The sequence below is a fragment of the Pinus tabuliformis genome, chromosome 7 (assembly GCF_031772625.1).
Source record: "Pinus tabuliformis cultivar Carrire ecotype Pingquan chromosome 7, CPIR1, whole genome shotgun sequence".
NCBI classification, from domain to species: Eukaryota; Viridiplantae; Streptophyta; class Pinopsida; order Pinales; family Pinaceae; genus Pinus; species Pinus tabuliformis.
In genome coordinates this window covers 1,052,168,811-1,052,189,091 of record NC_142293.1, presented here as the reverse complement: position 1 = coordinate 1,052,189,091, position 20,281 = coordinate 1,052,168,811, and the positions used below count along the sequence as shown (strand labels likewise).

General features: G+C 40.8%; 1 protein-coding gene across 1 annotated transcript in view; it reads left to right on the top strand.

Moving 5' to 3' along the window:
- The window catches only part of LOC149251276 (ketose-bisphosphate aldolase class-II family protein), a 457,406-nt gene that overhangs the window by 242,866 nt on the left and 194,259 nt on the right, over positions 1-20,281 (top strand). The gene's annotated exons all lie outside the window — the stretch shown is intronic.

Sequence of the window (20,281 nt, the reverse complement as noted above, 5' to 3'; positions counted from 1 at the left end):
CTCTCTTATCTTTTGTAATCTTGCCATAGTTTTCATATTCGTTGCGGTTTGTGAAAATTTAAATCATCGTATAAAGTTTAGAATTCACCATTTAGTTTCTCCCTCTCCAGTTGAATTCTCCGAAATTGGACTTAGACGCCTACAATCTCTTCATTATTCTCCCTCTCCGGTTGAATTCTCCGAAATTGGACTTAGATGCCTACCATCTCTTCATTATTGGCATGTGAATCTGTATCTATTCGGACTCCTTGTCCGAATTTATATGAATGAATGATATTTTAACGTCCATGAGATTAAAAATAGTCTATGGGACCCCAGCCTCTCTGTTTTTCGCCTTTTGCAATTCAGTAATTTTCTTATTCAAACTGACCTTCTAACAGTTCCATCGTTGAAAAGACAATTCCAATGGACCGATTCTAACATATTGCCATAACTGTTCTTGATGTCTTTGAAAGAATCACATTCCAAAATGAAATGTTTTTCTGGTTTCACTGCTCCAAAAGTGCATAAAGTACACACCTGTTCTTCCCAAGCTTCTTTAGGCCTTTTCCACCATCCCATTTCACAGTGAAATTGATGCGAGTTAATTCTTAACTGAGCAATAAGAATCTTTACTCTCCACGAAATGCTAGCTCCAATGTACTCTTTTTTGTTGGAGATCTGGAGATCACAAGTGGGGTTGAATTCCTCAACATAGTACTTCTTCTTTCTGCCCAACTCTTTTCTGCAACAAAATAGTGAGTACTCTTTTTATTATGAGTGATTACATAACAAAATAATGGACACAAAAGTGTAAAAAGAATAACAAATGTCAGAGATACATTAACAAAATAAATAGTGAGTACTCTTTTTGTTATGAGTGATTACATAACAAAATAATGGACACAAAAGTTTTGTAAAGACTGTAAAGAATTTAATGTAAGGATTGCAAAAACAGTAAAGGGTTTCTTAAAATCATCATGAACCTGTGATAAAATTACATGAAATTTTATAAATCTAACTAACAGAATTAATGAGAGTACCTACCTGTATTCCTGCGGTTGATGATGCATCAAGCTACTCCTGCTTCAGTTACCAAAAGATTGAAACTACCCAGCCAAACTGAGCAAAACCTCGCTACTCAGTCCAACAATCTTCCCAATTGAAGCAAATTGTTCCCTCGTGCCCAGAAACCTTAGAAAAACCAGGCTCTCCTTCTGTTGGTAACTCCCGTTTATCAATTTCGTCTCTTTTCTGTGTGTTTCTTCCCTTCGTTCTCTCTTCTCTTTTCTTCTTCCCCCTTCAAAATTGTTCCCTGCTCCCTATATATATAGTTTCTTGGCAGTGGTCGCTCCCTCCACCTGCAACCCACCACTTCTCCTTATGGTGACACCCTTCCCATGTCACGTGATATATTTTTCTTTTAAAGGTATATTGATTTTTGGTTTAATATCTTTTTGTTTGTTTTTAATATAGAGGTTTAGGTTCATATTAAATACTTTAACTTCAATTTATTTTTATCATTTTATTAATTTATTAATATTCTAAGATATATGATTAACCCTTTTAACATCTATCTTTTATAACCCTTTTTCTTTATACTTTTTAACTTAATATCATTGGTAATTGCTCATTAATCATGACACATTAAGTGATATATGTGCTGATGGGTGAATGCGACTATAGAATTTGAAGGAGTGTCAGGATATTTAATATTTTTAGTTAATTTAGAATATAGTTACTAGTGCGGTGCATGTGATACATGCATATGTAGCTATCATATGCATGCATCGTATGCATGCTAATATTCTTGTGCTGTCATTACAAGTGTGAAAAGAATAATAAACGTCAGAGATAGATTAATGGTACCGATGAGAATTATAACTGTCAGAGATACATTAATGATATTGCAATGAGTAAATGAATGAGATTGGGATAGGCTACCTACGTTAAAAAGACTCATTTCGATGTTTAAGGAGATTAATTTTTGGTAGAACTAGTGACATGATTTAGGATGAGATTGTAATATTCTATTGTTTAAATTGTATTTTTAATGTAAAAATGGTTTCAATATTTTTTAGAAAATGGTATTGAAATCATGCATACTCAAGTATTTAAAACTGTCATTTTTTTTTTAAATTTTTAATTAGAATTTTGAACAAAATCTTCTGAAACACTGTTTAGAAAAAAACTAAGAAATTTCCTCATTAAACTATCACTGTCAAAAATAATTTTTTGTAAAGTTACTAATCAATGAATGGATTGAATTGATTTACAATGAGCTATGAAGCTCAATAAATAATACAAATGTATTTACATAGATAGAAGCAACAAGTTTCTACTAAGAAATAGCTAATAAGAAAGAAATAGAAACAACATTAAACACTAAAGTAGCATTATTATAATACCCTCCCTTAATGCTCAATCTATTTACAACGCCTATAGACCCGCTGAATTTTACAAATTTATCAGGACCAAGGGGCTTGGTGAGGATGTCTACTGGCTGTTCCGTTGTGGCAATATACAACAACTGAATGGATTTGTCTTCAACAAGCTGTCGAATATAGTGACAATGGATTTCCACATGCTTTGTTCGTTCATGGAAGTCTGGATTCTTGGCAAGTTTGAGCACTCCTTGATTATCACAGAACAAAGGAGTAGGACCGGCCTGGGAAACATGCATATCTACAAGCATACGTCGAAGCCAAACTACCTCACAAGATGCCTTAATTGCTCCCCGATACTCTACTTCTGTCGAGGAAAGAGCCACTCCCTGCTGCTTCTTACTAGTCCATGTGACAAGCACCGGATCCCAGACTAAACACATACCTAGCTGTAGATTTACAGTCATCAACCGAACCGGCCCAGTCAGAATCTGTGTAACCATTGAGTATAGGATCGGAACTCCGAGTGTACAGAAGTCCATAATCAGGAGTGCCACGCACATAACGCAGCACACGCTTCGCTACTATCCAATGATCAGCGTTAGGAGCTGACATGAAGCGTGAAATGTAGCTCACTGCAAAACTGATGTCAGGTCTAGTGGCAGTAAGGTAGATGAGGTTGCCCACTAATTTCTTGAATAAAGTTTCATCCACAAGGGGTGAGGATGACTGAACTGAAAGTTTGAGCCCTGGTTCCATAGGAGTCATGGCAGGTTTGCAATCCTGCATTCTGAACCTGTCCACAAGATTTCTGGCATACTTGGAATGAGAGAGAAAGATTTTGTTCTCAGTCTGCCAGAATTCAACCCCCAAACAGTAATGAAGGAGTCCCAAATCTATCATATCAAAGGTGCTGCACATATCTTGTTTGATCCCATGGATCAAATGTGCTGAACTGCCAGTAATGATAAGGTCATCCACATAGACAACCACAAACAAAATATCATCACCAGTATGCTTGATATACAGGTTTGCATCAGATGGGCTCCGCTGAAAGCCATGATCTATTAGGTACTTATCAATTTTCATGTACCAAGCCCGAGGAGCTTGTTTCAGACCATAGAGTGCTTTAACTAATCTACAGAATTTCTGTTCTTGACCGACAACCTTGAATCCTGGAGGCTGCGTCATGTAGACTTCTTCCTGTAAGTCACCATTCAGAAAAGCACTCTTTACATCCATCTGATGGACTTTCCAACTGAATTGGGCTGCTAAGGCAAGGACAAGCCGTATGGTACTCATCTTGGCTGTAGGAGCAAAGGTCTCTTCATAGTCGATGCCTTCCTTTTGTGAGAACCCTCGAGCAACAAGGCGAGCCTTATACTTGTCTAGGGTTCCGTCAGCTTTGTATTTCACTTTATACACCCATTTGCAGCGATTGGGCTTCTTCTTTGTAGGAAGATCAGAAAGGGTCCAAGTGTGATTTTTCTGAAGACTCTGGAATTCAGCTTCCATAGCCTGTTCCCACTCAGGTGTACCCTTAGCCTCTGAATAGGTTTGAGGCTCAAAAATACTGTGTAGGTTAGCCATAAGAGCAAAATTTACTGTAGACTGCTGTGTGCTCTTATTTCTGGAAGTTCTACCTTCAAGGAGCTCATTATCCCAGAGATCACCAATAGTTTTAGCCCACCATTTACGCCGGAGAGTAGAGGAACCAATATCAGGAGGAGGTGGAGGAGGCTCAGGAGCAAGAGGAATAGCAAGAGGAGGATTATGTTCTGGAGGAAGCTCAGGTAGTGCAGCATCAAACACTGATGCTACATCATCCCTCCCATCAGGTGGACCTAACAGAAGAAAAACACTGTGAGGCTGATCCTCAGAACACTGCTCAGAAGGAGGAGACTGAAAGAATCCTCTGTCTTCATCAAATACTACGTCCCGACTGAAGCTAAGACGACTAGTGGCTATATCTATCAGCCTATAGGCCTTGTGGTGATCACTGTACCCTATCATCATGAGTTTCTGGCTTTTGGAATCCAACTTAGAGCGCTTAGCAGCTGGAATCCAAACATATGCAATCGAGCCAAATAATTTGAGGTGACTGATTGTAGGCTTACGACCAGACCAAACCTCTTATGGAGTCTTTCCTTTAACAACCTGAGTAGGTGATCGGTTAAGAAGATAGACAGCAGTAAACACTGCTTCAGCCCAGGATTTGTTCGGAACACTCCTATGTTCTAACATGGAACGAGCCATTTCAGCAACCGTACGGTTGCGACGTTCGACAACATTGTTCTGCTGAGGAGTGTAGAGTGTAGTTAACTGGCGTTTGATGCCATGAGTATCAGAGAAGTTGGTGAAAGCAAAAGAACAAAATTCCCCCCTGTTATCTATCCTAAGAGTTAGGATATTACAGCCAAACTCTTTTTCAACTAAGGACTTAAACTTCTGAAAGATACTAAAAGCATCAGATTTATGTTTTAGAAAGTACACCCACATCTTTCTACTGAAATCATCTACAATAGGCAAAAAATATTTGCAACTAGTAATAGAAGATGTATTCATAGGACCACAAATATCAGCATGAATTAACTGGAGTACCTTAGATGCGTGCCAAGATTCTCCATCCTTGAATGAAGACCAATGTTGCTTGCCAGCTTGACAGGTGCTACACACTCCCAACTGCTGAGTCTGAATATCAGGTAACCCTGACACAAGTCCTTCCCAAGATAGTTGAGAAAGATACTGATTGTTTAGATGCCCATATCGCTGATGCCACAGAGTGCTGATGGGAGAAACACGAGCTGCTAGATCCACTTCTGGAGAATCACCAGTGTCAAGAAGCCTGTATAGACTATGATCCTCTAGGCCAACGACAATCGTAAGACGAGTCACCCTGTCAATAATGGAGCACTTGTCCGCACTGAACACCACGTCGAGCTGAGGAGAGTTCCGCATAATCTGGTTGACAGACAACAGATTAATTTCCATACGAGGACATAGTACACATTCAGGAAGATGAGTGTGCGCCCACCAGACTGGATCTGAACTGTACCTCTGCCAACCACTGTGTACTCACCTCCACCAAATACCACGGAATCAATGAAAGATGAGAAGTCAATAAACCAGTCACGCCTGCGAGAGAAATGGCGTGATGCACCAGAATCAATGTACCGGGCAGAAGACGGGACATGATTTGATGACTTCTTAGCCATAAAGGCATAAAAGGCAGATTCTGTCTGCTCAGAATGTTCTGCAACATTCGTTGTCTGATGGAACCCTCCTTGTTTCTTTTGTTCAGAAGCAATCCTCTTTCGGCAATCTTTCTTCATGTGACCGAACTAGTGACAGTAATTACACTGCACATTTTTCCTTTTAACGAGATCAAAAGGTTGAGAAGAACCTTTCGGCTGAAAAGGCTGAGAGGACTGATATTTGGTAGCAAAAGCATTTTCTAAGGAGGCTGATGAAGCACCACTACCAAACTGTTGTTTCCAATGATCCCGTTGCATGAGTTTGGTGCATAACTCTGGAAACTTCAGGTCAACATTAGTGGAGGTAATGTTGAGTGTTTCTATGAAGTGCTCATAAGGTTTTGGTAGAGCCCTCCAGTTTGCGTCCAAGCTCATAAGAGACAACATGGCTGGTCTACGTGAAAGGGCATCTGCTACCACGTTGTTCTTACCCTTGACATACTCAATGTCAAAGTCATATGCTTGGATCTTACTGATCCACTTCTGCTGCCTCCCCTGTAGCTGCTTCTGCTCCAAAAAGAACTTGAGGCTGTTGTGATCAGTGCTCACCCTGAACCTGTTGCCCACTAAATACTGTTGGAGCTTGGCCAATGCGTGCATGATGGCCAGCGTCTCCTTGTCGTATATAGAATACAACCTCTCGTGCGGAAGGAGCTTCCGGCTCTCAAAGGCTATAGGGTGACCTCCCTGCATCAATATTGTGCCAATCCCCTCTCCCGACGCATCACACTCCAAAACAAATGGCTGCGAAAAATTTGGCAATACAAGCATTGGGCAGCTACTCATCACCTTCTTGAGCCTGTCAAAGGCTCGCTGCGCTGTATCTGACCAACTGAATGCCCCCTTCCTCATCAAATCTGTCAGGGGTGCAGCAAGCTGTGAGAAACTCTTGACGAACTTCTGGTAGTAAGTACAAATACCAATGAATCCCCGAAGTTCCGTCACGTTCCTGGGCTCTGGCCAATCTCTGATGGCCCTAATCTTCTCCTCGTGGACTCTCACTCCGTCCACCCCTATGATGTGTCCCAAGTACAACATCTCCGTCAATCCAAACTCACACTTGGAGAGCTTGGCATGGAACTGTTGCTCCTCCAAGATGCGAAACACTGTCTCAATGTGTTGGAGATGCTCCTCCCAAGTCCTGCTGTAAATGAGTATGTCATCAAAGAATACCAACACAAACTTCCTCAGGTGACTGCGGAAGATGTGATTCATGCAAGACGGGAATGTAGCTGGGGCGTTGGTTAGCCCGAAGGGCATCACCAAAAACTCAAAGTGCCCATAGTGACACCTGAAGGCGGCCTTGGGAATGCCCTGTTCCCTCATGCGAATCTGATGGTACTCGGATCTCAAATCAATCTTTGAGAAGAACTGGGCTCCTCTCAACTCATCCATCAACTCATCGATCCTGGGTATGGGGTATCTGTTCTTCAGGGTCTTCTTGTTCAGGGCCCTGTAGTCAATACATATCCTCAATGTGCCGACCTTCTTCTTCACCAACACCACGAAAGAAGCAAAAGGACTCGTGCTCGACCGCATGTGCCTAAGGGCCAGCAACTCCTGAATGGCCGCTCAATCTCATCCCGATAGGCCTTGGGATGCCTATAGGGGGTAGTAATCACTGCCTGTATGCCCTGCTCAAGCTCAATGGTGTGCTCAAACCGCCGGTGCGGTGGCTGTCCTGGCGGAATCTCCCCAAATACTATGACATATCGGTCAAGGATGGACTGTATCTCTGGGTGCACTGTTTGCCCTGTAGTCCTTGTCTCTGATGCATGCAGCTCTACTACCCACTCTATGTCTCCCTTCCGAAAGACTGCCTCCATCCGATGAGCCGAAACAGTCTGAGGCGGATATGTGTGCTGTCCCCATATCTTCTCATGCCTCCCGTATCTTCGGAGGCGAAATCCTCACGTCTTTCCCCTTAGGCTGGAAAGCCTGTCTCTGGGGGTAAGGTGTCCGGGTCCTGGGTAAGGCATCTTGTAAGTCCCGGGTCCTGCTAATAGCATCCTGGAGTGTGGCTGGTCTAGTGGACTTGACTAGAGCCCGAAGTGGCTTTTCTAACCCCTCAATATACATGTAGATCCTCTGTGCCGTGGATAGATCTGGCACCATCACTGAAGTCCTCAAGAAGTCTGCAATGTAAGTCTCTGGGCTCCCTGTCTGCTTGAGTCTTGTCAGCTCAACAAAGTGCTATTTCGGATCCCTCCGGTCAAACCTCTCCATCAATCTCCTGGTAAACTCGACATATGTCGTCACTGTGGAATGTCCGAGTGTAACCATCCCATGGAACCAGCAATCCTGGGCCTCACCATCCAAATGTAATGTCGCCACCTTGATGGCCTCTGCCTCTAACATCTGGTTAAGATGGAAACAGATGTCCAGCTTCTCCACCCAAGACCTTGCTGAACTATTTGATGAACCATCAAACGTAGGCAAGTGGAATCTACTGGCTGTGTGGTGGGTGTCTCCATCATGATAATGCCGGTGTCCTTTGTGATGGTCGCGGGGTCTACTATCCCGCTAGAGCTGAACAAAGTCTCTGAATGAGATAGCATCCCTGAACTCCTGCCCATAGGCCTAGTACTTTGCAAAATAATCACCCATATGACCAGGCTTTGCCTCATGCTATGCTCCGGCCCCCGTGTCTGCTCCTAGGAAAGTGGGCATGGTAGAATGTATAGGGGCATGTGAGGCCACCTGCTGAGTAGTATCATGCTGAGTGGCACCTTGCTCTGGCAAATGGTGAGATGCACCCGATCCCTCTCCAACCTGGAAAACCCATGGGCTCTCACACTATCTAGCCTCCACTGCTGCGAATCTCTGCCCCATCACCTCGATCTACCTCGACAGATCCTGCACTGATTTGAGGAGCATGTCCGCAAATCTCTTCCGTCCTCATCTGCCATCAGATCCTCCTGCTCTGCGTCCACCACAGGCTCCTCCTGACTTGCGTCCACCACAGGCTCCTCCTGTTCTGCGTCCACCACTGGAACACAATCTCCCTCTCCGTAGGTGTTTTCCAACCTACGCCCAGTATCTCTGTATCTCCTACCTCTGTAACAGATGTAGGGCTTTTCCCCTGGTGTCATAGATTGCTAGCTCCACACGCTGAGCCAGATCTATGCCCTGATACCACTGTAATATCCCGTTTCCAGGATATCCCTCAAACCCAAGCAAACTCCAACCAAACATGTCCAAATGATAGTGACTGGGAAACTCAAAGTGATAAATATAACAGTGGTACAACATATAATAATGTGAACATGAAATATAAGCAGATACTTAAGAAATGCAGAGAGAAATGCTAAGCCATTTTATTATACTGAGCAATGGAAAGAGTACAAGAGATGATCAGACAGGTAGCACCTCGACTTGCACAAGGAAAGTGAAGAAATGCACTCAAAATAGCAAAGGAATGGCCTCTCTCTGAACTGCGTCCAAGCTGTTGGAGAACTGCCGTGCTGCTGCCAATGTTTTTAAAACCGTTTTGAAAAACCGGTAACCGGTCAAACCGGCCGGTTAGCTAGCTGGCCGGTCTGAACCGGCCAAAAAACCCGGTCAGATCCTTCATTTCTCCGTTTTTGGGCCCTAACCGGTGAAAACCGACCGGTTTAGGATGGAACCGGCCGGTTTGTATCAAACCGGCCAGTTTATGGCATGCCCACTGAATCTTGGAAAAAGGCGTTGGTGGTTTGTGGTTTAGGGGTTTTGGGGGGAGGTAAAGGTATTTTCCCTCCAAAAACACCCTCTCCAAGCTATAAGAGACCCCTCTCACTCTCATTTGTCTCACACAACTGATTTGGAGTGTTTGTGAGTGTTTGTGAGTTTGTTTGTGAGCTTGGAGAGTGTGGAGTTTTTGCTGAAGTAGTCATCTTGGAGTTGGAGTTGGAGCTATTTTGGAGATAGTGTGTAGCTGTCAGTGGAGTTGCCATCTTCAAGAGGAGGCTAAGGGAGCTAGTTTGCATTTCCAGGTAAGGATTTGCACTTGATAATTCCTCATTTGAGTCTGCTGTCCATGAATTTTTTTTTAATGTGTTATACTTATAAACTTCTCACTTCTATGATCTATCATGTATGCTATAAACTCTCTAGCTCTATGCTATCAAATTTTGTAGCTTGAGCCTTGCATGTGCATTTGTTTTCCTACATTTATCTTTGGTTTTCCATTTTGCTTAGCTGCAATTTTTTTTTAAATGGCAGATTTCTTTGCAAATTGTTATTATTTCAAGCAAACATGGCTCCAAAAGGAAAGGACAGTGCATGGGCTCATTGTGATGTAATTGATGGAAAAATGATATGCAAATTATGCCATAAATCTATTGGAGGTGGGGGTATTCTTAGGTTGAAACAACACTTGGCTGGGATAAGAGGCCAAGTAAAGCCATGTGATGCACCAAATGCACTGTTAGGTCCTATTAGGGCAGAATACATTTCCAAGCTTGAAAAATTTTATGAGGATAAGGCTAGGGAGAAGGCCATCCAAGATGACATTGCAAGGAAGAGGGAATTATTAGAAGCCATGAAAGAGAGTGGGTATGATGATTATGAGATTCAAGACTCCACTTCTATCCCTTCCACCAATGACCCCTTTCACTATGTTCATCCTTCTGTTGGACTTGGCCAACCATCAAAAGGAACAAAGAGAACAAACATCCAAAGTTATTTCTCATCTTCTGCGAACATTGCCTCTTCTAAATCTAATCCCACTTCCTCCCAGCCAAGTTCTCAACCCACTTTGGATCAACATTGGAAAAGACAATGCAAAGAAAATTCTCACCAATACATTGCTAGATGGTGGTATGATTCAGATATCCCATTTAATGCTGCTCGCTCACCTTATTACCAAGCTATGTGGGACTCTGTTATAGCTGCAGGAAAGGGCTTCAAAGGCCCTAGTATGCATGACTTGAGGGGAGCTCTTTTGCAAAAAGAGATATCTTCCATTGATGAGTATTTGGTTGATTTTAAAGAGTCATGGCTCAAAACAGGTTGTTCCATTATGTCAGATGGATGGTCCGATGGAAAGAACCGCACTATCATTAATTTCCTTGTTTCTTGCCCTCAAGGAACCATGTTTTTGAAATCAGTTGATGCATCTGATAAGGTAAAGGATGCAATCCTTCTATTTGAGCTTTTGGATAACGTTATTCAGGAAGTTGGGGAGCAGCATGTTGTGCAGGTCATCACTGATAATGCCTCAAACTATGTTCTTGCTGGAAAGATGGTTGAGGCCAAATATAAGACCATATTTTGGACTCCATGTGCTGCACATTGCATAGGACCTCATGCTTGAGGATATAGGCAAAGTGGAGTGGGTAAAAAACACTGTAGAGCATGCCAAGTGCATTACAAAATACATTTACAACCACTCATGGGTATTGAACCTAATGAGGAAACACACTGGAGGCAAAGAGCTTGTTAGGCCTGCAATTACGAGATTTGCAACTCACTTCCTCACGTTGCAATGTCTCAATGGTCAACATAAAAACTTGCAGAAAATGTTTTCCTCTGAAGAATGGTCTGAATCTCGGCGGGCTCGTAGACCAGATGGAAAAGACACCAAAAAGAAAGTGTTAGACACTTATTTTTGGAAAAGGTCTATAGAGCTTGTGAAAATTACCGAGCCCCTTGTTAAGGTGCTAAGGTTGGTGGATGGGGAAAGATTGGCCATGGGCTACATTTATGAAGCTATGGATCAGGCAAAGGAGCAAATACGGGTAGCTTACAAGGACAGGTTAGCTAAATATGGCCGTATATGGGAGATCATTGATAACAGATGGAACAATCAACTCCATCGTCCTATACATGCAGCCGGGTATTTTTTGAACCCAAGGTATCACTATAAAAATCGGCTAGGAGATCAGCATGATGGGGAGGTCAGAGCTGGATTGATTGATTGCTTGGAGCGCATGGTCCCTAACCATGTAGACCAGTTGGAAATACATAGACAACTTACTATTTTCAATATGGCAAGTGGTACTTTTGGCAAAAACTTGGCAAAGATGGCAAGAGATGTGGAAATTAGGTGGCTATCCTGGCGGAATCTCCCCAAATACTATGACATATGATTGGAGCTCCTTGAAGGTAGAAATTCTAGAAATAATAGCAAACAACAGAGTACAGTAAATTTTGCTCTTATGGCTAACCTACATAGTATTTTTGAGCCTCAAACCTATTCAGAGGCTAAGGGTACATCTGAGTGGGAACAGGCTATGGAAGTTGAATTCCAGAGTCTTTAGAAGAATCACACGTGGACCCTTTCTGATCTTCCTGCAGGGAAAAAGCCCATCAGCTGCAAATGGGTGTATAAAGTGAAATACAAAGCTGACGGAACCCTAGACAGGTATAAAGGTCGTCTTGTGGCTCGAGGGTTCTCACAGAAGGAAGGCATCGACTATGAGGAGACTTTTGCTCCTACAACCAAGATGAGTACCATACGACTTGTCCTTGCCCTAGCAGCTCAGTTCAATTGGAAAGTTCATCAGATGGATGTAAAGAGTGCTTTCCTAAATGGTGACTTACAGGAAGAAGTCTACATGACGCAGCCTCCAGGATTCAAGGTTGTCGGACAAGAACAGAAAGTGTGTAGATTAGCTAAAGCTCTCTATGGATTGAAACAAGCTCCTCGGGCTTGGTACATGAAAATTGATCAGTACCTGACAGATCATGGCTTTCAGCGGAGCCCATCTGATGCAAACCTGTATATCAAGCATACTGGTGATGATATTTCGTTTGTGGTTGTCTATGTGGATGACCTTATCATTACTGGCAGCTCTGCACATTTGATTCATGGGATCAGACAAGACTTATGCAGCACCTTTGATATGATAGACTTGGGACTTCTTCATTACTGTCTAGGGGTTGAAGTCTGGCAAACTGAGAACAACATCTTTCTCTCTCAGTCCAAGTATGCCAAAAATCTTGTGGAAAGGTTTAGAATGCAGGATTGCAAACTGGCCACGACTCCTATGGAACCAGGGCTCAAACTTTTAGCTCCGTCATCCTCCCTCCTTGTGGATGAAACTTTATTCAGGCAATTAGTAGGCAGCCTCATCTACCTTACTGCCACTAGACCTGACATTAGTTTTGCAGTGAGCTACATTTCCCGCTTCATGTCAGCTTCTAAGGCTGATCATTGGATAGCAGCAAAGCGTGTGCTACGATATGTGCGTGGCACTCCTGATTATGGACTCCTATACACTCAAATTTCCGATTCTATACTCAGTGGTTACATAGATTCTGACTGGGCCGGTTCGGTTGATGACAGTAAATCTACAGCTGGGTATGTGTTTAGTCTAGGATCCGGTGCTGTCACCTGGACTAGTAAGAAGCAGCAGGCGGTGGCTCTCTCCTCAACAGAAGAAGAGAATCGGGGAGCAGTTAAGGCATCCTGTGAGGTAGTTTGGCTTCGACGTATGCTTGCAGATATGCATGTTTCTCAGACAGGTCCTACTCCCTTGTTTTGTGATAATCAGGGAGTGCTCAAACTTGCCAAGAATCCAGTCTTTCATGAACGAACAAAGCGTGTCGAAACCCGTGGCCACTACATTGCCAGCTTGTTGAAGACGGATCCGTTCAGCTGCGATATGTTCCCACAATGGAGTAGCCCGCGGACATCTTCACCAAGCCTCTCGGTCCTGATAAGTTTGTAAAATTCGGAGGGTCTATTGGTGTTGTAAATAGATTGAGCATTAAGGGAGGGTATTAGAATAATACTATTTATTGTTTAATGCTCATTCTTATTCGCTGTTGCTATTTTTATCTTTTTAGTAGTTTCTTAGATGAAACTGGTTGTTTCTATTTCCTAATAGAAACTTGATGTTTCTATTACTGTAAATATCTTTGTATTATTATTTAGCTTCATTTTGCTCATTAAAATTAAAATTAAAGCCAAGAAAAATAAGATTAAAAAATAAAAATAAAGAAAAGGAATAAGGATACAAGACACAGAGGGAAAAATGGCACAATGTTAAAAAAATAAATAAAAGACAATCAAGGAAAAACTTGGGAAAGTCGTTTGTAATGTGAAGGAAAGAATATAAAATCATAAGGGATATTTTTGAAGGTACAGAGAAGGAATATTTAAAAAAAACCTAAAGTTCATCTCGAAAAAAAGAAGAAAAAAGAAAAGATAATGGCTGTGAAGAAAAGAATATAAAATCATAAGGGATATTTTTGAAGGTAGAAAGAAGGAATATTTAAAAAAAAACTAATGTTCATCTCGAAAAAAAGAAGAAAAAAGAAAAGAAAACGGAGACTAGTAACGAAAGATTTCCTAAAACTTTTAGTATATGTGTCAGTGCACTTTTTAGAATCAAAGAATCAATTGCAGGAAATGATGTTAGCATTTCTATTGATCCTACTCAAAATAATAATTATGTTAGTACTAAATGTGCTAACCAATTAGTGATTCCTGAATCAAATATAATTGAAACAAATTTTGTTGACACAGGTGACAAGCAATATGACATAAGCAATCTACAACTAAGTATTGGAGACTATACTTTTGTCTCGCAATTCACTGTTAAAACCTTATTTTGCGACAATAGTGATATAGTTCTCGGTTCGCCCTGGATCGAATCACTAGGATCTTTTATCCTAAATATGAAAAAGAGGTTTTTGACATTTTCATACAAAAAGAAAAAAATAACATTACAAGATGTTACAGTGAAGCCAGAGTCTGTAACACTAGAAGATATGCAAGATATCGCAAAAATAATTTCTCAAGAAGGTAAAAAAGTAATACAAAATATGCAAAGGGAAATTGACAAAATCACCATTGACAAAAATGAAGAAGTTACTCGCCTCAAAGACCACAGCGAGAAATTATTGACGCAAATTAAGAAACTTAAAAATGACAAGAAAATATTGAAAAGCAAACTAGAAGAACTCAACACAGAAAACATATCGAAGTCTTCAAACAACAAACCAAGTTGAAGAAAGAGGAATGAATACTGATACAGTGAATATCAGAATTCAAGAAAATGTCAACCCAGTTGAAGGGAAAACATATTCAAATGTTGCAGTTCCAGATGAGGAAAAACCCAAGTGAAGATTCTATAACCAACTCGACGACATCAAAACCTGAAGTAAATCAGAATCTTGCCTCACATATGATAAGGGAAAGACAAACCAAAAGAACTCCTTATCTACACCCAAATCACAAGAACAAACATCTCAATCAATTTACAAATTCGTATCACATAGAACATAAACAACAAAATTATGTTCCAAAGAAAAATGATGTTAGCACAATCCAGTCTGACGATAACAAGTTATCTCAGTTATCAAGTAATTGCCAAGTCTCACAGAAGATTAATTTAGGATGGTCTGATCCCTTCTTAGTGCGACAATTTTGTTTATCACTTAGAGGATCATATCGTCTTGTTTCGATGAAGATGACAGTTCCGAGACAAGAAGACATTCGAACAAAAAGAAGAGATCAAGCGTTTCATCATTAAGCTTTGATGACAAATTTTTTTTGGAGGAGGAAGGCAATGTTATGAATAAATGATATATATAAATAGTAAAAGTAATATAAATAATAGTAAGACATAAACAACGATTAATTAACTAATAATTAGTAGGAAGAGGCATGTCTCTACAGACATGACCCTTTGTGAAAGGGTACTTCCTGACTATATATACAGGGCCCTCTCTACCAATTGTATCATCATTCTTATTCATATATTTAATATATATATTTTGGTATCTCAATGGAGATCTACATATTCCAATTCTTCTGGAGTATTTAGCTTGAAGAACAAACTTTGTTCGTTCCACTAATTTGCACAAAATGTCGAAATGTTTTAGAGTTTACAAAACGTTTGTTTAGATACGTCACCTCCCAAAATGGAAACCAAGTCTATGTTAACTCTCATAGATGGTTACACGATGGCCAAGTTTTGGTTGAGTTTCGAGTATGCGAACTGCCCAAAACGCCGTGTTCCTAGAAGTTTCGTGCAACATAGGCACATGGCTATTGGTGATAACTCTTCCCCAAATGGAATACCAAGATATCTAACAATCACCTTGGTGCGAATATAAGACCATGGAGCAAATATCCAATCTGGAGGTGAATGCACCCCAACAAGCCAAAAGTCGATTTTTTGAGGATTGATGATGGCATCAAAAGCACAACAAAATGTATCAAGCAAGCACCCCTTCAATTCAGCCCTAATCTACCCTCATAGGAAGGGGGAATCATTTGCAAAATAGTTATTAACCGTCTTTGAGCCATTTGGAAGCCTGATACCCCTAACTTCTCCTGTAATTTCAGCAAGTCCAACAAGTATCCCAAGGCATTTGTAGTAGAAACATATAAATAAGATGCTAGGTGGCAACCTTGTCTAATGGATCAATGAATATCCATGGGGATAAAGCCTTGTTAATAGAAACAAAGGCCAAATCACTAGTGAAGAGGGTATTTACCATATCAACACACCGGAAGCCAAAACCCAGGTATGTCGACTTCTTAATGATGAAAGACCAATCGACTCAATCATATGCCTTGTCAAAGTCAATCTTCAACTTAAGGCATTGTGGACCCATTTCTCTAGCCCATTTTGAATAGGTGTTCAACTGAATCGCACTTGTTTACTTGTCAACTAAGTCACATGACACAAGGACACGAGACACGGAGGACACGTAAATACGAGTATTCAATATGAAACGCAGCGACCCGGAAACAGAACACGGGGGACACGTTTTATATATATTTAATAAAAATATATATATATATCTATATATCTATATATCTATATATATACCGAAATATAGTTGTTTATCCATATTAAATTGCAGGTTGCAGCTTATCTAATCAAATTAAAATATAATTACTTCTCAAAGTTCATAGTTCACTTTAAAAAAATAAATAGAATCAAAATTTACAACTTACAAGCACATAAGAAAGTAAGTAGTAAGTACTTACTACTAATTATAAATTTAGAACTTAGATATTAAAACCATAAAATGCATATTTTCCATTAAGTCATCAAAATCAAAATATATCACTGTTCAATGTTTACAATGTACATAGATAGATCATAGATCATAGTAGATACTGACTCCTGAGAGAATGCCAATGGAAAATACAAAAGAGTAGATACAAAATAAGTAGGAATATCATAGCTCGGTACTGGTCCATGAGTCATGACTCATCACTCTATCAATAGTCCATGTCCTCTGGCTCTATGTCATAGTCACCATCACTGCCACTGCCATCTAACTGTACTCCATCCTCCTCCTCTATGCCCAATCCAGGATCTGCTGCTGCATTTGTTGGTGTGGAGGATGACCCCTCAAGATGCTGTGTCTCATCATCAAAAGTCACTGGCTCTAGCACTGGGTCATTAAGATCCATGTTGGCTAATGCCAACTCAATACTGGCGTCCAAGCCCATATCATCAGGAAACACATCCCACATCTTTGTTTTTCCCTTCAACCACTCCTATCTCTGCCTGTAAATAAGATGAAGGTTGGTGTGCACATACACCATTGTCTCCACCCTGGATTGCTCAAGTTTGCTCTTTTTCAAACTATATAGATTCCCGTAAGTGCTCCAATTCCTCTCACAACAAGAAGATGAAGTAATTTGAGAGAGGACCCTTAAGGCTAACTGTTGTAGAATAGGGCATGCTGCCCCATGAGTTGCCCACCATGCATAGGCACTTTTGACCCCCCTATCTCCAAGTACATCATACCCCCCAAATCTCCTGGTGCCAGTGGAGAACTCTACAAAGCCTTCCTCCACCTCAAGAAAAGATGTGCTATCCTGAAATATCCTTCTGAATGCTATCTTCCTCCCCTATGAAATCTCTCCATCCATGTGAGGAGGGTATTTGTGTGAGGTCCCACCACGGAGCCACTCTTGACTGTAGTACTTGGGATTCAAAGAGTGAGCTAAGCAATGCAAAGGTGTGCAATTCTTATCCCACCTAGAGATAAGAATATCCTGTATGGTGGACCATAAGCTCTCTGCTGATGTCTCATATGCAAGGCACTCATTCTCCATAACAATAGTCTTCACAGACTCAATCATGGAATCCCAACCCTCATAAACCTCTCCTAAGATGGGTTGGTCCGTGTCTGCAAACCGCAAGAAAGAAATGATAGGGTTCATGATCTTTATGGTAAGATCCACCCTTTCCCACCAACCATCATCTAACACTATGTCCTTTGCCTTTTTTGAAGCTGTTTGATCCATCTTTCTCCAAAAAGACCAAAGATTTGAAATAATCATGGCCCCAAGAGCGGCCTTCACCTCCTTCAACCTCTTAAGCATGATGAATGAGGAAGCAAACCGAGTATCTGCAATCTTCAACAAGGATAGATGTGTGTACTCTTTATATATTGTGAGGGCATTGGTATGGTTTTGCACAAAATTTCGGATATGGCGTGCATCCTGAATAAGATTGCCAATCCATGTCACATCTGAAGCAATAGATTTGAGTGCTAAATTCAAAGAGTGAACAATGCATGGTGTCCAAAATATTTGTGGATATTTAGTTTCCACAATCAAGCCAGCTGCTTTGCAAACAGGTGCATTATCTGTGATGATTTGCACACAACTTTCAATGCCTACTTCTTCAATAACTTTAAAAAACAGCTCACCCATATATTGTGCATCCTTGTATTGTCCAAGAGCATCAACTGCTTTCAAGAAAACCGGTCCATTTTGAGAATATATCATGAAATTGATGAGAGGATGGCGTGCTGTATTTGTCCATCCATCAGAAACAATACTGACACCAGATGAGATCCATGATGATTTAATAGGTTGTCGAATTTTATCCACCTCCTTCCTTGCCTTCACCAACAATGTGGTTCTATGTTTTTCTGAACTTGGAGGCACATACCCAATTGGAGCCCTATCAACTAGAGCTCGACACGTCTCAATAAACATAGGAGACCGTGCAACATTAAAAGAAATGAAGTTGAGATAGAAAAAGAATGCCAATGTAAGATCAACCTCATCTCGCTGCTCACGCCGAAAAATCTTGTCCATTGGACCACCATAAGTTTGGGCTGCCCTCTTTTTTGTTGGCTGAATTTCTTTTCTCCCAAATCTACTACTATTAGAATTCCTCAAGAATGGAAGAGGATCTTCATTTTTACTAGTTTTCCTGCTTGCTGCCACCACATTCCCAGAGCCAGCTACATCCTCCCTTTCCAAATCCATTTTTTCTCTAGGACTGATCTTTTTGCATGCTCCAATTCCACAAGGAAGGCCCAACAAATGGCCCTTAACTCGAAAGTAAGTGCTCTTAAATTCACCCTTGCAGAAATTACAAGACCAATGCACATTCCCTCCTGGACCAGTCTTTGGCACTTGCTTCTTGGTTACATACTTCCAGAGAGGGTATTTTTTTAGCTGTGCTTGTTGTCTTGCTGCAACAGCATCATATGTTAATGTTGGCTGAGAAACACCTACAGCTTCACTTGAAGCACTTGGGGCACTATGACCAAGAGAAGGTGAAACAGAAACACTTGGAGGGGGGACCACGAAAAGCACCGCCCTTCCTTTGACCTCTGCCGGCTGCCTTGGATGATTGAGCCATTAATCTTCTCACTGTTATAAAGTCCACACACCTTCACCTACAAAAAAAACAATTAAAGTTAAACAATTATAATTTATAATTTATAAACTTATAAAGTTAACTCAGAACTGTTATATGATTCAATATGTGCACACAGACAGTGAATGGGCAGTGAGTAATGGTATATCCACAACACTTAAATATTGGGGAAATATACCAGCCTTAAGGCTCATTTTACCACAGTAATTCAAGAGCAGATTTGTAATCAATGACATGAGTGAGCACTGAGCAGTGAACTGATACAAGCACATTTACCACAGTAATCTAGGACAAATTGTTACCATGAATAGTATGTTATCAAGAGTGTAATCACCACAATTAGTCAGTGATGTAATGATGAATTTCCAGCAGTGAAAGGGCCAGAACTAATTTCTGTCATCTCTTAAGGAGGCCACTTCATTAAAAAGGGGAGCTATCTAATATATGTCTACAGTCAGCTTCAGATGCAGGTTTGTCTTGGCCGAGTTCATAAACCAAGTGCTGTAGCAGCTTGTTAAAGAGGACAGAATTAGAGTAATCATCGAGCCTGGTTTATTTTTACCAATGTTGCACACATCGCGATCGGGATTTAATCGGCGCCGGGAAAAAAGCGGAAAAAATCGTTAAAATCGGGAAAAAATCGGAAAAAAGCGGGAAAAAATCGTTTGGCACAAAAATATTCATTTTTTTTCAATTTTTTTCAATTTTTTTAATATCTAAACCATCTACAACATAAAATAAATACATTGACACATAAATATGATAAAAAAACTAATATATAAGATGTTTAATATCATTTCTAGCGCTAAAATCACACATAACATTGAATCATGTCCTGAATAGTAAGTCCTGAGTCCCAAGTCCAACTCAGCCTCAAAATATCAACAAAAAATATGATAATGTATCTCATCATGTCATAATGTCATATACAATAAAATGAAAGTCTAATCCTATTGATTTCCTCTGCCCCTCTTGCGAGAAAATGGCACAACTTTCTCTTTCCCTCTAGATGTAGAAGCTGGTGCCTGTGGTGGTGGAAATGGCAGTGGAGTCTGACGTGCTCTAGCAGCTGAAGAACTAGTAG